Consider the following 16903-nt stretch of genomic DNA (forward strand, 5'->3'; position numbering starts at 1 on the left):
GTTTTCAAGTTCCAATGCATCACTTTTGTGTTTTCACAGTTTCGTGTTCACATGGCAATCAAAAAAACAACATTCATTTTGACATAAACCGCCACCAGTGGGGGCCCTACGTTATGAAACCACACACACAGCAGAGAACAATCTGCTCTAAACATTAACACTGGGAGAACACGGCCATTCTAGTGGACAGACGACCAAGTTGGATTGTTATTTACGGTGACTGTCAAAATAAAACTACCAAGTCCAGGAGAATCTGGACTGAGAGTCATGGGGAGGAGGAAACTTTGTTCTGATTGTCCATCTACTGAGCATGTGCACAACAACTAGTTACTACGCCCGTGGTGACCAGGACCAGGAGCGGCACTTTCAAGAAGTTGTATTTTCAGTGACGCAGACATTCCGTCGTCCGTCGTCACCAACACTGCAACATGACTTTTACATTTTCAATTGAAATTGTTGTCATGTAAACGAGGCCTGAAGCACCAAATGTTTGTAGTCTCAGCTCACAGAAGCACATCGAGGATGAAGACCTGCTGCACACACACACACACACACACACACACACACACACACACACACACACACACACACACACACACACACACACACACACACATCATTTCTCGTCTCTCTGCAGTGACACTCCAGTCTTTTCCCTGTAATTACACATTATTAATGTTACGTCGTTTGGCATGAGGAAAGCTCGGATGCAGCGATGCACTTATTGACATTACTCAGCGACACTTTGTTCCCGTGGCTTCAATGAAAACAGCGTGACTAATTATGGTCTGATTAGGGTTTTTATCTCTGCTGCTGACAGCACGTGGACACTCAAGTCCTCATGGTTTCCACACCCAGGAAGCTCAGTATTATTCATCATGCTCAAATATATTACAGTCTGCTCTGACACACTGCCCACTGTTCCTCTACCATATAGCTCAGTGGTTTCTAGCCTCGGGTTCAGGACCTACTGTGGGGTTGCCAGAGATCACAGGGGAGGTTTTCCATGTTAAATTGACTCAGTCACATTCACTCACACAAACAGGCAGCCATGCACGGTGCTTACAAGCCATTAGTAGACTACAGATACTGTGTCAGAGGACAATTTGACATATGGACTGGGCAAGATAGGGGATCAAACCTACAACCTTGGCCTTGAAATACAGCCCAACTGTGTCCCAGCTGTCAAAATGTGATCTGAATATGTCAGAGAAAACCACAAAAACACACTACAGTGGGTCACTCTGGCAGAGTTTTGTCCTTCATCCACATAATATCAATACTGTTGCACTGACGGGTCATTCCACTTCTCCATCATCACTTATTCATCTATTTGACACCTCTGGCCCTGCGTCTTGTCCTCCTCACCATCGAGAAATCAAGCAGGCTTCTCTAACACTGTGGGAGCAAGACGCCAACAGCCTCATGTCTCTCCTGAAACCAGAACATCTACCTCAAAACTCCCTCAGCTGAAGTGTTTGGGTTGAATGACAAGGACGTGCTGCAGAGAGACGACCGGGTTTTTGTAAGAAGTAGCAACAGTATGATGCTGATCGGACAGAGGGAACCGATGAACCGATGAACTGATGAACCGATGAACCGATGAACCGATGAACCGATGAACTGATGAACTGATGAACTGATGAAGGCCGTGGCAGCAATCACACAGGAATCAAGCTGTGCTCCCATAGCCAGAATTATATCTATTTGGGTGGTATCAGTACAGATACTCAGCAAAAACACTGTGCTAATACTCTATTAATAGTGTGCAAATACTGTGCAAATACTCTGAAAACACTGTGCAAACACTGCAAAGATTCTTCAAGCATTGCAAATAATCTGTAAATAGTGTGCAAATACTGTGGAAATACTGTGGGAAAACTGTGTAAACAGTGTGCACTGTACAGACACTGTACAAACAGTGCAAATACAGTGTAAACAGTGTGGAAATACTCTGCAATTAGTGTTCAAATACTGTGTGAATAGTGTGTAAATACTCTATGAACAATGTGCCACCACCATGCAAACATTGTGCAAATAATGTGTAAATACTGTGCAGATAGTGTGCAAAACCGTTGTATATACTGTGTAAATATGTGCAAATACATGTAAATACTGTGTTTGTAAAGACAGTGTAAAGACTGCAAACACTGTAAATAGTGTACAAATACTGCACAACTGTCCAAACACTGTGTAAACAGTGCAAATGCTATGAAAACATTGTGCAATCAGTGTGCAAATCGTGCGCAAACATTCTAAATAGTGTGCAAACATTGTGCAATTGGTCTGCAAATTACTGTGTCGTTTACCAGAAATATTAGCTTTGACTTGTCAGTAATGTGCTCCATCAGGAATCTGCTGTTTGGTTTTGAAGCCTCTCGTTCGGTTCTTGGTGAGAATGTTTGTGTCCATCAGAGTCGGGTTCCACTGAAATAGCAGATTCCTTCAACATAAACAGACAACCTGAGGTGAAAAATGTCGGGAACCACTCATCCACTGACGCCTCGGCATTGAAGGAGAAACTTTGACACTCAAAGAAATAAAGACAGAAAGTCGTTTTATCATCGTTCCCATTCTGGAAGAAGAAAACCAAAAAGTCCAATAAGAGATGACATTCTGAGATGTCATTTCTGGCAGTAATGGCTCCGTCGCTCTGACGTCTGCGCTCTCCATTGGAAGGTAATGGAGGTATTATTATGGGGTGAAATTGGTCTGGTTTTACCCTGGGAGGAAGTAGACGACACAGCAGCACAGTTTCTCTCAGAGATTGCCATCAGAAGCAGCCAGAGCTTTGTGGAGATGATCGATCCCCAGGATGAGAAGCAGTGACTGAGGTCAGGACCTCAACATTATTTCAGAAACTCAGCGTTTTTTTGTGTGACCTTTTGTGATATATCATTGTGTCATGGAGTCTTTTTGCATTTCTTTTCTCTGCATTAATGCAGTTTCACCTCGTTTTGAGGCAGTGAGAAAACTCCTACTGTGTTTGATCTTGTTCCACTGAATCTGCAGCTCAAGGTTTTTATGAGTATTTCAAACTTTTCATCAGTTTGAGACAAAAGTGCAATGCTAACATTTCCCATTACTGTGAAGATAAGGATGCTCTTTCTGTTATATATTGGATTTCATATTGAATAAGCGCCGAACCTCACACAGTTCTGCATTTCAGTAAATCTAGAGTCAGGGCCCACGTTTAAAATACTTCCGGAAAGATCTAGAGCATACTTGTTAAATGCCCCCCGATTCTATTATATTTATTTTTCTACACATAAGACAAACACGGAAAATCCCAGATAGTCCAATTAAAAGAATGTATAGTCTTCAATGAGGCTGAAATTTATGTTTTTGGACTGTGGGAGTAGAAAACCTGAGCAGGAAAAGGAAGAAATGAAAACTCCACACAGGAAGGGCCACCCTGGACTCGAAACCTACAACCTTTTCCCCATGAGGCCTGTAAGCACTGCTGCATATAAGTATTAAACAACAACAGGTTCAAATGTTGGATTTGAATAATCACTTTAATAATTTGTTTGTGTAATTCTGCTATAAGTTCACAATCATCTGGTAAACAGGACCTCAATGAAAACAACTTTCGTCGGTGTAGCTCAGTCAAATAACACAAGTCTTGGTGTTGATCACATGCAGGCCCTCCAACCTGCACATGATGTGACCACATCAGCTGATGACGGCACCTGCAGTTCACACAGAGGCGGTTTATCAGGAGTCAGACTTCACAGACTATAGTTTGATTAATATAATTTGGGCTAAACACACCTTTTCACACATTGTTGTCTGTTGGTTTCTGCTGCAAATGTTTTGTATCTCTACCATAAAAGTGACAATTCCTTAATTTATGGGAAACACAGAGGAAGAAATTAGGGGCCAGTCGTTCTTTATTATTGTATAACAGGGTCTGTGGGCCAAAACAGGCCATCCTGGCTGAGTTTGCAAAAACATGCATAATGCCATAGCTCCGTGCATAACAGCCATAGATGAAGGTTTCTGGGACATGTTATTGTATTTTGCAGCAAAGGTTTCATAGAAATTGGCATCATGTTGAGATTGTAGTCCTTTTCTGAAGCAATTACCCGGTGTAACAAGAATATAGACGTTTTCACCATCATACTCTGCGCCACAAGCAAGACAAACTTTAAAGTTTGAATTTGAATGTTATACGGCCCCATTTCAACCACTCAGGATGAAATTAGGCTGAAAGTGGCTCCTGAACTAAAACGAGTTTGACCTGTTGCAGAACTTTACACTTTGGTTAAATAACCGATTCTGACTAAGAGTTCCATCAAGAAATCTGTGATGTGAAGACGTGGAAAATGAGCAGGGTGAAAACCTCAACGTTCAAACTGTGTTGAAACTTTGATTCCATTTATCAATCATGCATTGCTTTCATTCACTGCCATCTTAAGTAATCACTGATAAAAATATCAACTTCCTACATTTTATTCTGCAATAAGAACTGAATTTTTTCATCTTTTCTAATAGAAACAATGACATATTGACTTAGTATCCAGATTTTGAGCTTTAAAAGCTGGTTTGATTACATGATACTGATTCTTGAATTAAAAATAAACACACACACGTTATTTTCTATAACAAATTTTTGGAGTGATCCTTTGTAAATTTGTCTTTTTTATGTAAAATTTTGGTCCAAATTACTTTTTGTAGTGTCAGATTTAATGTTTACTTATTCTCATTGTATAACAAAAATGTCACATAAATGTCCTTAATACCACGTTTCAATAACAATTACTTATTTACTCATTCAAGGTTGATGCAGAAAATACAATGAAATAATACATTAAAAACCCAATATAAAATAATGCAGTAGTTAATACTATTTGTAATTTCCAACTAAAATCATTTTCAAATCCTTATATTTAAGAAATATTGAATATTAGATACTTCTATGCTATAATGAATCTAAATGTTTTCAAAATCACATTATAATAATTATAAATAACCTGCCCTATGAAGGTTAATCTATTGTACACATATTAATCTGAAGTATGTCCTGTAATAATATGTATTTGTTCCATAAATGTGACAGATCCAGCAGCGACGCCTCAAATCCTTCCCCCCGCACCTCGGTAATAACTGCCTCATGCTGATTACTGAGGGAAACGGTTAAATACCAAAGGTCAAAGGTCACTGCTCGCAGGCTGAGTGCAGGTCCAGTGATTGGTTGACACCCGTTTTTTTAATCATTAATATTTTTTTTAAGGATTTGTGTGCATCGGAATATGAACCGGTTTGGACATAATTTGGTGCCTAAATTTCCAAAATCAGTGTGTTAATCCGTCCGAAAATGTATTTCCCCCTTAAATAGTTGCTGATTTTATTTGGTATCTTTCATTTCTTCTCATTCCTTCCAAATTAACAATAAACAACCTGAGAATATATACAAAAAATACCAATCTGTCATACCTACACAACGGTGTGTTTGGCCCCCTTTGCTTCAAAACAGAAGAGATAAAGTTGAATACTACAAAGAAGATAACACAATATTCAATCTGATATTGTAAAAAACTGCAAAATAAAAATGATCTTATATGACATGTTATGACATGTCATATAAGATCATTTGTGTTTCCAAATTGTTCCATGGTTAACGTGTGGTACATTTAAACAACGTTGAAGCATGACAGCCCCTGCCCCAGAGAAACCCCGACACACCATCACCCTTCGGTCCGAGAACAGGGAACACAAGACTGCTTTAACAACGAGGAAGCAAACTGAAGGTATGAATTTCTTCACAAACGGGCCATCTCACTAAAAGAAACGCTGACTTTGTAAGAGAAGCACACAACTTGAACAAATGGGCAAAATTCAGACACATTGAAAAATAACTATTAATTTACTGATATCCCTTTTTAAAGGCCGAGTACAATAACTTGTCTATACCGAGTACTGATACCAGTACTTGTTAAATGACATAAAGCCTAATTTATAGTCCTGAGACTCTTTAGCATGTAGCACAGCTCTCTCTCACACACACACACACACACACACACACATACACACACACCGGGAGTTTAATCAAGCTGCTGAAGAGAACAACGATGGGATAAAATAAAAAATGACACCAAAAAACATCACGATTAAAGTCTGACTGATTCACTCATTAACGGCGCGGTCCCTGGGTCTACAGTCTACAGTACACACAGTACTAGAGTACAGTAGATAGACGCTACTCACTGCACATAGGCTTCGCATATTGTTTCCACATGGTGTATGAATCAGGCTTTGTTGCATTTAATAAGTGCTTGTATATCGGTACTCGGTATCGGCAAGAAACTAAAAGTTAGTATTCGTACTTGTACTTATCCTTTATAACAGAGGTATTGGTGAGTCCATGTCATTGTACTGAGAAAATGAATGTTCTTTATTTCATTTGTCAGTGTCCATGAAGTTCTAGTTTTTAACTCAAGCTGCAAAATTCAAGTTGATTTAAGAGAGTTTGTACTTTGTTGAGGTATTCTGAGTCCACAATTTTACACAGGTTTAGTGTCTGTTTTACATAATACCACAGCAATGATCATTTATCTCACAGAAGTAGTTCTTTTGAGGTTTTGTTCTCTCCCACTACACATTCACTGTGCAGCCCATGCCCTCGTCCCAGTGGGCTGACACATACTGACAGTGGTCAGTGTAATCGTGCATCCATGATGTCTTATATTGTGAACTTTGTGGGTCTTCTCTCTGGAGGCTTTGCCCGTCTCAGCTGCTGCTGCTGCTGCACTTGCTGATTTATCCATCCATCTTCTCCACCCGCTTCATTCAGTGTGGAGAAGCTTCGGGTCACAGCCAATCCTTGTTCACAATAGGTGGAAGGGAAGGTACACGTTGAACACGCCACTACTCCGTCACAGTAATAAAGGTTTACAGTTCACGACTATGTTTATCAACCTTGCTTTAAAAAGACCTTGGGTACACTATGTTTGTTTGCACAATCTTGCGTTCCACTAAATCAGAAGTGAGAATGCACTTCAATATGCAAGAATAATATAGTTCTTGATGTGGCAGCTTGTCAGTTATTGTTGCTTTGATCATCACGTCAATTTCTGATGTATTTCTACTGGTTGTTAGCAGCTTTCGCTCCAAGCAGCAGTCACACTGTGTGTTGTGGCGATGCAGCGATAGCTGACATTCCCGACAGTACCTGAGGATTATCTCACGCTGCCTGTAGACACCTGATCATTACAATGACCATGTGCAATCCCCTCTCACCGTCCAACCGAAAAACACAGATTTCAGATTTTTTGCCACGATTAATGGTCAAGAAATACCCCCCAGGGAATGAATACGGTATGATAAGGATATCCATTAGTCATCTGCTGTCTGGGAAGAATAAAATCACACAGAAAGATAAAATATAGATATTATAATCAAACATCAGGCCCATCGGCCAAAACCAGCCTGGAACGGGCTCCAATCTCGCCAACCACCAAGCAAATTGTAGAAAATAACCCAACTGATTTTAAAAAAATAATAATTTCTTAAGAAGAGCAGACACAACACAATACTCAGTCCTGAGCTGAGATATTGGTGATGCTGCCATGAATGCTATAGACGGTTTTTTGACCTTTCACTGTATTTTGCACCAGAAGGCTTCATTTGGCTTTATGCTTAGATTGCAGTCTGTCTCTGTAGTAATTGTTTGGTTTTGTGGAAATATAGACATTCTCATCACCTATACCCTTATATAAAATATTTATAGTTTAAATCTAAATGTAATTATGGCACAATTCAGCACACTTAAGATGAAATTGGGCTGTAATGTGTTTGACACTGAGGAGCCTTTTACAGTCAGATATTCTCTGGAACGCCCCCAGGGGTCATATAAATAACAAACAACGAGCCAATCAGGAACCAAACCCTATATCGTGTCATCGGGGGTTTAGCCAATTATGGCGGCTGGGGCCTCCTCTGCTCTGCAGGGCTGGGGGGGTTAGGGGGGGTTAAGGGGGGGTCGGGGGTCCACTTGGCCCGGGGGCCCTGCTCCGTCTGGTCTCCTCAACCTTCTCTCTTTCCTCCCTCTCTTTGAGCGTTCCCTCCCTACTCGTGTACGGTAGCCAGACTCTTTCGCATGTAGCGCAGCTCACACACACACACACACACACACACACACACACACACACACACACACACACACACACACACACACACACACACACACACACACACACACACACACACACACACACACACACACACACACTCTCTTCCCTTTGCAACGAGCAAAAAATGTTCCGGAACCGGAAGTCTCTCAATCACATAATATTGTTTACCCAAGCTGCTGAACAGGACAAGGGAGAAGAGGAAAAAAAAGAAAAGAAAAGGAAAGCCCTCCCTTTGACCCTCTCACCATTAGACAGCTCTGCTCTGGCACATGGCACCATGAGAGGAAGTACTTCCTCCTCTTCCCAAGATGGGCAATGCGTGGGCGGAGCCAGTCCAGCTCACACAGACACAGCAGATTCTGAATGCAGCTCCTATGATCCAATATTCAAATGAAAGAAAATCAAGGAAAAGATGGATTTCTGGAGATAAACTTTGAATACAACATTTCTGGACCAACGAGATCATGTGAAATCTGGATAACATGGCTCCTTTAATATCTTTGGAGTTCTCAGACAAGCAGGAAGAACGTCCAAACTTCACATGAATATCTGCAAGCAAAGAATAAACTGGGGGTGACCGGCTGTGAGGTTTATAAAACCTTTCTCTGCTTTTCTGTATACTTATCACAACCAATAGTTTATTTTTCCATGTTCAAATCAGACATATGGATACTTCTCTTTTCACTGCATTATGTCATTATGTATAATGCTATTACTTTCAAAATATTATAGATTATCTTTGTTTTAAATAAGGTCTAAATTGACTGATTTTTTAAAAATATTATTATTAATTAGTTGCAGTCCAGAAGATGTGTGAGCTCTCATCAAAAATCTTAAAATCTTAAACATTTCTTTTTAATTTATAAATTGATATTGGTAAAAATAATATAGTCTCCACAATAGTATTATTTAGAAAACTGAAATTAGCCTGATAAAAAGTCAGACGTGCAGCATTTTAACACACTTAACCCTGCTTACACACAGTGGCACTTATAATGTAAATGAAGGTCCCGGTTGTAATGTAAATTAGATAACTCTCCATTAAGTCAACTCTGGAAAGCTAAACAGCCAGTGTTGAACTGAGCGAGGAAAGAGTGCTTTATATTTGCAACTCTTTGTTATTCTAATTTATGTGAAGCACAGATTTCACAAAAGACTTACATCTAAAGTAAAAACAAAACAGACCAAAAAAAAACCTTGCATTTGTTACTGATTTTAATCTTTCTGGTGATGGAAAGATGAGTGTGGCTCATATGATGAAGCTGGTTGTCCAAAATCATGTATTACAGTTCAGTTCACAGCTTCTTGTGCTCTGTGTGTCAAATTAAGTCTAGGAAGCGTCAGGCCCTGCAGCACTGAAAGTTTACGAGTGTAAAAATGGTCACAAAGTTGATACGAGACACATACAAACCCCTTACTTTTGACTCAGACCCTGTTTATAAAAGACAATGACTGTTGTTGGCTTTAGGATACACGACAACTCGGAGCCACTGAATTGGCAACTTTTTGAAAAGGGCTCCCAAGGTGGAACTTTTAGAAAATGCTTCGTCTCCACGGAGAGTCACCGTAATACCAATCCAACTTCGTTGTCTGTCCACTCGAATGTCCGTGTTCTCCCATTGTTAATGCTTATAGTGTATTGTTCTCTGCTGCATGTGTGTCTGGTTTCATTGCAAAAACAAACAACAGCACCAGCTAGTGGCTGAACATGAAAACTGCATTCTTTTCAGTGTTTCTGACACTTCAGTGGAAAGCAGACGTCATTAATAAATTTGCGGTGTATATTTAGAATTTTCCAGAAACAAAAATGCAGAAACAAAGTGGTTTTATTTGTAAGAATCTCGTAGAAACAGAGCTTGACACTGTAGGAGTTAATGCTGATAGAATGATCTAAAATCAGTCTCATTGTATTAAATTGCAACTTGATAAAAGGTGGAAACCAGTTTAGTGTTTAGAGAAGATGTTGTTGTTATTGTGGAGATGTTTTGATTTGTCAAATTCAAATTTATTTACCATCACACTGTTTCACCAACATGTACCAACTCCACGGTACGGCAGTGCTCCTCAGTATAAAGGCTCGAATGAAAGCGAACCCACTTTTGAAGGTGAATCTATGGATTACGCCTGATTATACCTGATCGGTGCGGCATGGCTCGGTTGGTAGAGCGGTCGTCTCCTAATCGCAAGGTTGCAGGTTTGATTTCCATTTCCACGTGCCGAAGTGTCCTTGAGCAAGACACAGAACCCCAAATTGCTCCCATTGGAGTGACAGTGTCTTGCATGGCCACAGCTTCCATCGGTGTGTGAATGACGATGTAAGGCGCTTTGGGGCTGCTCTCGCGGTTGAAATGTGTTTTATAACTGAAGTCCATCGTAGAAAATCGATTTGATGGCTAAGGATTATGAGTAATCAAAAGACGTCCATGGAAAACCTGCAATCATGTCAAGGCAGTTGCAGAGCGAGTTTACCACCAGCTTAAAGACACATTCTGCTGGCATTTGGCACAAGGTCACCGAAACATTTCCAAAACACTGCACTAATTGGATCCATTTAAAATATTTGGGGTTTTGAGCAGATTTTTAATCACCACACAAGTATTTTTTTCCCCATAATATTTTCCCTGCTTTGATTTGATAACTTCTGACAAACAGCAGTTATGCGAAGACGGAATCAGCCCAACTTGTCAGTGCCTTTATAACTGCACAGAACTGGAGTTCCTTTACTTAAAGTGCTCCAGGTGGAGAAGATCTGCGCACTCAGATCGATACATAGGCTCTTACGGGACTAATATTACCTAACTGTGAAAATTGAGGAATATTACCAGCTCCGCTATAGGAAAGCTCTATTGATTATGTGGTCAATATCAAAGAGCAAATATCAAAGGCTGCACACGAAGCTCCTCAGTGATGAACTCTCCAGTTTTTACTACACATTTAAATGGAGAGGAAATTCAATAGCAATCTAAGTCTGGTGTCAATTTCCAGCTGATGATGTGTTTTTTTTGTGTCCTTGCTTAAGTATCAGGCTTCAGCTGCTGGAGTGCAGTCTATTGTTGAACTTCAGGTTTCATTGAGGAGCCACATCTACAGTTTGCCCCTCTTCATGTCTCTGCTTTGATTTATTTTTCACCACAGATCTTCAGGGCCTTTTTTCGTTCAAGCAGGGATACCAACAGTGCAACCAGAACCAAAACCCTACGTTCAGAATCCCTCGTGGTCCTCCCGTTCAGACTGACCACGGCTCTGTGCTTTGAAATGTATGGAAGTGGTTCAGAAGCAGGTTTATTCCATGTAATGGAACTGTTATAATTATAGGAAATCACTCGAGCCTGCTGAGCAAACGGCTCCCTGTCGGTGCTCGACAGTCGTTCTTCTCCCACGAGGTCGATTCCACGACAATTAAGTAGAACTCGGAGCAGGAAGACTCAAAGGTGCTTCAAGGTGCAAGCCACTTGTCCGTGAGGACGATCCCATGGCTCCGTTTTCCTGCCACCTTCTTGTCTCACATATGTCATAAAAAGTTAATTATGCTGCGGAATCCCCCCCCGGCTGGTCTAGATACACAAAAACACCATCACATGTTCACCATGTTGTCCAGGTTCCAGTCTCAAGGAACTTTTACTCCTTACATTTTCACTGAAATATCTTTTCATATTGTCATGAGTGGCTCATTGCTCGTTTCGTCCTTCAAGGGAAACTTTATTATCAGTGGTCATTAAAAGCTCTTTTTTCTGAGTCATTTTTAATTTATTGACCGTAATGGTCTTGTAATGGAATTACACCAGAGGTGTCAAACATGTGGCTCACAAGAGGGTGAGGTTTAGCCAGCTGGATAACTTTGTAAAGTTACAAAGTTGAAGAATGAAAATAAATGTAAATTTTCAGTTAAAGAAACTGATGTTGTTTTATCCAGTGAAAGTACAGGTCATAAGGTCATAAGGTCATAAGGTCATAAGGTCATAAGGACCAGTAGCAGTCTTTCAGAAAAGGTTCATTTGAAAACGTAGAACTATTTACTGCAGCCGTGGTGCTCAGTAGCAGTAGCAGCAGCAGCAGCAGTAGCAGTAGCAGTAGCAGTAGCAGTAGCAGTAGCAGTAGCAGTAGCAGTAGCAGTAGCAGTAGCAGTGGCAGTGGCAGTGGCAGTGGCAGCGGCAGCAGCAGCAGCAGCAGCGGCAGCGGCAGCGGCAGCGGCAGTAGCAGTAGCAGTAGCAGTATTTGAGCATGTGCACAACAAATGTTTACTACCGTCGTGGTGACCATTGTCTTTCCCCCCGTTTACATCACAATGAAGTTAGAGCATTTTCAAAACGTTTTCTTCCATCTCCATGGACACAGAGTCAGAGCATTTCAAAAAGTTCCCCCTTGGAAGTCGTTTTCAGAAAGTTGTGTTTTCAGTGACTCCGATCACCTTTGTTGTGAAAAGTGGCACCCAAAACGCAACGAAAGCTTTCATGAAAATGTTGTCATGGACAACAAATGTAAGTATCCACATTTCCTCTTAACTAACTAATATAAACACATTTGCGTTTACTGCTGCTTCTCCCACAATCTGAGGCCTTTGGTTGAGGTGAACTGGTGACCACTGGTGTGTGCCCACTGGTGTGTGCCCACTGGTGTGTGGATAATTGTGACACTCTCTGTGATGGACCGCTGACCTTTACAGGGTCGACTCTCCTCTTCACCAAGTGTCAGCTGGGATTGGCTCCATCTCCCCCAAAGACCGTCACCGAGTGGAACCAGGAAGACAGAATGGATGAACTGACTACAGACGAGGCTTTGAAGAAAGATAACTAAAATAAACAGGTAATCTAAGTGGCACCACGTGTGGCCATGAACCAAATTGCTCTTTTTTTCAGATCGGTTCCACGGGTTAAACACATAGGGTATTGATTTTAACCACTTTTGAACGTCATTTCTTGCGTAAAATAAATATTAGATTATTAAAAAATAGCCATAATTCTAATTTATCCTGACATTTCTGATCTAATCTGTTATCTTTAACCTGAGATAATCTAGCGCCGTCATAAATAACTGTTCCCAATAATTGAATTTCCCTAAAGACACTTCGAATAAACATCTCTAGTAACATTCATGGCAATGTTTCATTTTAATGAAGACATAGAACGAATAAATGTATTTTGGACTTGTTTCAGTTTGGTTGAGTTCAGTTGCCAAAAACAACTTTCACAGGTTTGAAAATGAACCTGTTTGACTCAGAATGTGTGCATTCGTGTTAGTCGCACCTTATTTCTCTTATTTCACTTTACAGATGGTCGTGTGTGAAAATCCCAGTCGCTGAGCGGTTTGTGAAACGGCCACAGCCGCGTCGCGTTCACAGCCACTTAAATCATCCTTCTTCTATATTGTGATACTCGGTTTGAACTTTAGCAGCTCATCCTCACTACGTCTGAGACGTTCGGCTGCCACCATATGATTGACTGATTAGACATTTGCATTTTACAGGCAGTTAAACAGGTGCACATTACGTTGAAGGTACAGTTTTATATTACAAACGAGCCCCGGCAGCGGAATCCGCGGCTGCCTTTAACGGGAGAGCAGTTCCAGAAGCAGGCAGAAACAGGCCGCAGGGGCTGAAACACGCACACTCACTTTCACTATGTACCTGCTCTTCACGCCGCGGCTACGGCATTTTCTGCACGGTGAATTATTTGAACTTTCGGGACACGCGGCTGCCATTGTTCCTGAGAAAAACAGGCAAAACAAAGCCGCGTAAGTACTTGTGTTGTGCGTCCGACAGCAGCCTGAGTGGATTGCTTCTCTGGGTCTCTCTCGGAGTGACAGCAGCGTCCAGTCACCTGTGAATCCAGCAGTCCATTTACACATTGTAGAGAATGGCCCATTTCATGCCGGCCTGGCCTTGCAGTGCACAGGCATGTTTAGATGCTCTCACGGGTGAGATTATATGTTGTTTCCCGGTCCACCGGGGCCTGGGAATGACAGTGCATCGCTGCTTTAAAAAGACACACAGATAACCTTTGACACTTCCTGCTGCCTGTGTTTTCCTCCGTCGGATCAGACTCACAGCCTCATTTTGACACACTCTCTCCCTGCAATTGCTGCTCCAAGGCGTGTTTTGGCAGCAATAAGCATATTTATTCTTCTTGAAGGGCAACCTTAAGTTCAGAGAGGTGGATAACTTATTCTGTGGGATGCAGCTTATGCCTTTCAGTCTTTCTAAGGAACCGTCAGTAAACAATGGAATTTGTTTTTTCTTTTGCACCCAGATCGTATGCAGTCCAAACACAGGCGTCAAACAACAAACAACAGCGCACTATGTATTACTTGAGCTGGCATCATATGAGTGGATTTGGTTTTTGACACAAACTGCAGAGCTAAAATAAAGTTTAGCACTGAAGATCCAGTTCTATAGTTCTGAATACTCAGTGTGAGGATACTTGAGGCACTTGGTTCAAAGAAATTATACTTGCAATTATTCTGAGGTTTGATATGTGAAATAAACTAATAAGATGATGAACTTTCACTCCATTCAGAGCAACGGTGTAAACAGCAGTTCCACTTAGAGAAGAGAAGTGTACTGCCCCCCCAAAAGACTTGATTTCTCTCTCTAGTGCAGGGAAACTCAATTCTGGGCCTCGGGGGCCGAGGTCCTGCACGTTTTGGATTATCGACCTGCTTCAGCACACCTCAGTCTGTGATGATGTCATCATCAAGCTTGACAAAAAAAAACCCAAAACAATAACAAGCCCCTTATTGCATTCAGGTGTGTTGCAACTGGGATGTGTGTGTGTGTGTGTGTGTGTGTGTGTGTGTGTGTGTGTGTGTGTGTGTGTGTGTGTGTGTGTGTGTGTGTGTGTGTGTGTGTGTGTGTGTGTGTGTGTGTGTGTGTGTGTGTGTGTGTGTGTGTGTGTGTGAGGTTTGCCCACTGTGTGAGCCTGGAACTGTCATGGGGCAGCAGCACCCAGGGACCTGAGGCCGGTGGGTCTGGACACCGCCACCTGGGCGCCCCCAGACACCCAAGAAGGCCCATCCCAGCAATCCCCCCCAGAGAGAGCCACACCCCCAGTCCAGGAAGCATAGGGGCTTTTCCACCAGTAAGAACCAGGTGCTAGTTCGGAGCCAGGGCCAGATTTAGCACCAGTTCTTTGTCTGGCCAGATCGGGGCCAGACACGTCATCACATGGGGGCAGAGTTATTGGTAACGGCACAATGCAGAGCTCCGGCACTGCTCTGTCAGCTGCGTCGGATCTATCATTTAGAAGCAGTTTTCTATTGTCGTTTTTTTCAGGCTTGTCATGGTAACATCATTGTAACTAACTTCACTTCCAGGTTGAGGTCTGTGTGCAGCTGAGTTACGCTCCACTAAGCCCCATTATTATCTTCTACCCACAAGACGTCCTAATAATGAAGCCACACTTGGTTCATCAGCAACTACAAAACAAACTACAAACTACTGCAAATGAAAGCTTGGATTTTTTAGCCATAACATGAGCCTTTTTAATGGCTTCATGTGAAAGAAAACTTTAATCAGTGTGTTTACGTAGGTTGCCATTGGAAACGGGTGCAGAGCTGCGTTCTATCATTCTACACCTCCATTCCTCCATGCTGAAGTATTTGATTCAGACCTTCATAAATAAAGTGAAAGGAGCAGAAATTCACTATGTAATGTTGAAATGTTGAAAAATAAGACCCAAACTCATTTGTTTTGGTTTTGGATTTTTTCTCAATGGCCACTGCGGGGCTCCGGACTAAAGCAAGATAGGAACTGGCCCTGGCACCAGCTCTAAACTAGCTCCTGGTTCTTTATGGTGGAAAAGCCCTATGAGGGAGAACTGATGTTGCTAAATGATCTCAACTGTATTGGGCAGCTTTCAGGAGTGTACTCTCTCTCTCTCTATATATATATATATATGGGTAGTCATTTATTCATTCATTCATTCATTCATTCATCCATCTTCTTTGCCGCCTATCCAGTTCAGTTTCACTGGGTGCCGGAGCCGATCCCAGCCTACTGTGGGTGAGCGCCACGGAATAAATGTCTCAACGACTCAACACACAGAGTCTATATTCAAATTCAAAGGCTATTTTTATAACGTCCTTTTAGCTTTGCATGAATGTTGTTTATCTCCAAGATGAGCAAAATAATAAAAACAAATAAATTAATTAATAAACATCTAACATCAGTCTGGGTTTTGTTAGAGTGCAGGTCCACCACTTTGAGAATTGAATATTTCTAGAAACAAAGTTGTAATATGGGGGTATTATTGTAGCAAAACTATTTGTCCGTGCGTATAGAGTTGTCTGTCTGTTCCTCAATCTGTCTGTCTGAAGTCAGAGTTGTCAATGTGAAACTAAATCTGAAAAGTCTACGCATTCAAATACAAGTGCTGAAAATACAGACAACTCACCAGTTGCAGTCGCTCAGTTTCACAATTGGCTGTTTTTTTACACGTGACTTTACACTTTACACTTCTGCCGTCTGAAACATTCAAAGCTGTAAACTCTGACTTCAGACAGACAGACTGAGGTACAGACAGACTCCATACACATAGACAAATAGTTTTGCTACAATAATACCCCCATATTGTAAACTTATTACATGAACAAAGTGGCAATAATATACTGTAACACACACACACAGACACACACACACACACACACACACACACACACACACACACACACACACACACACACACACACACACACACACACACACACACACACACACACACACACACACACTCCATCTTTAGCCGTTTGGTGGCCACTGGTCAGCCAACATGGCA

Source organism: Lipophrys pholis (assembly GCF_963383615.2).
Source record: "Lipophrys pholis genome assembly, chromosome: 2".
In the NCBI taxonomy this organism is placed as follows: domain Eukaryota; kingdom Metazoa; phylum Chordata; class Actinopteri; order Blenniiformes; family Blenniidae; genus Lipophrys; species Lipophrys pholis.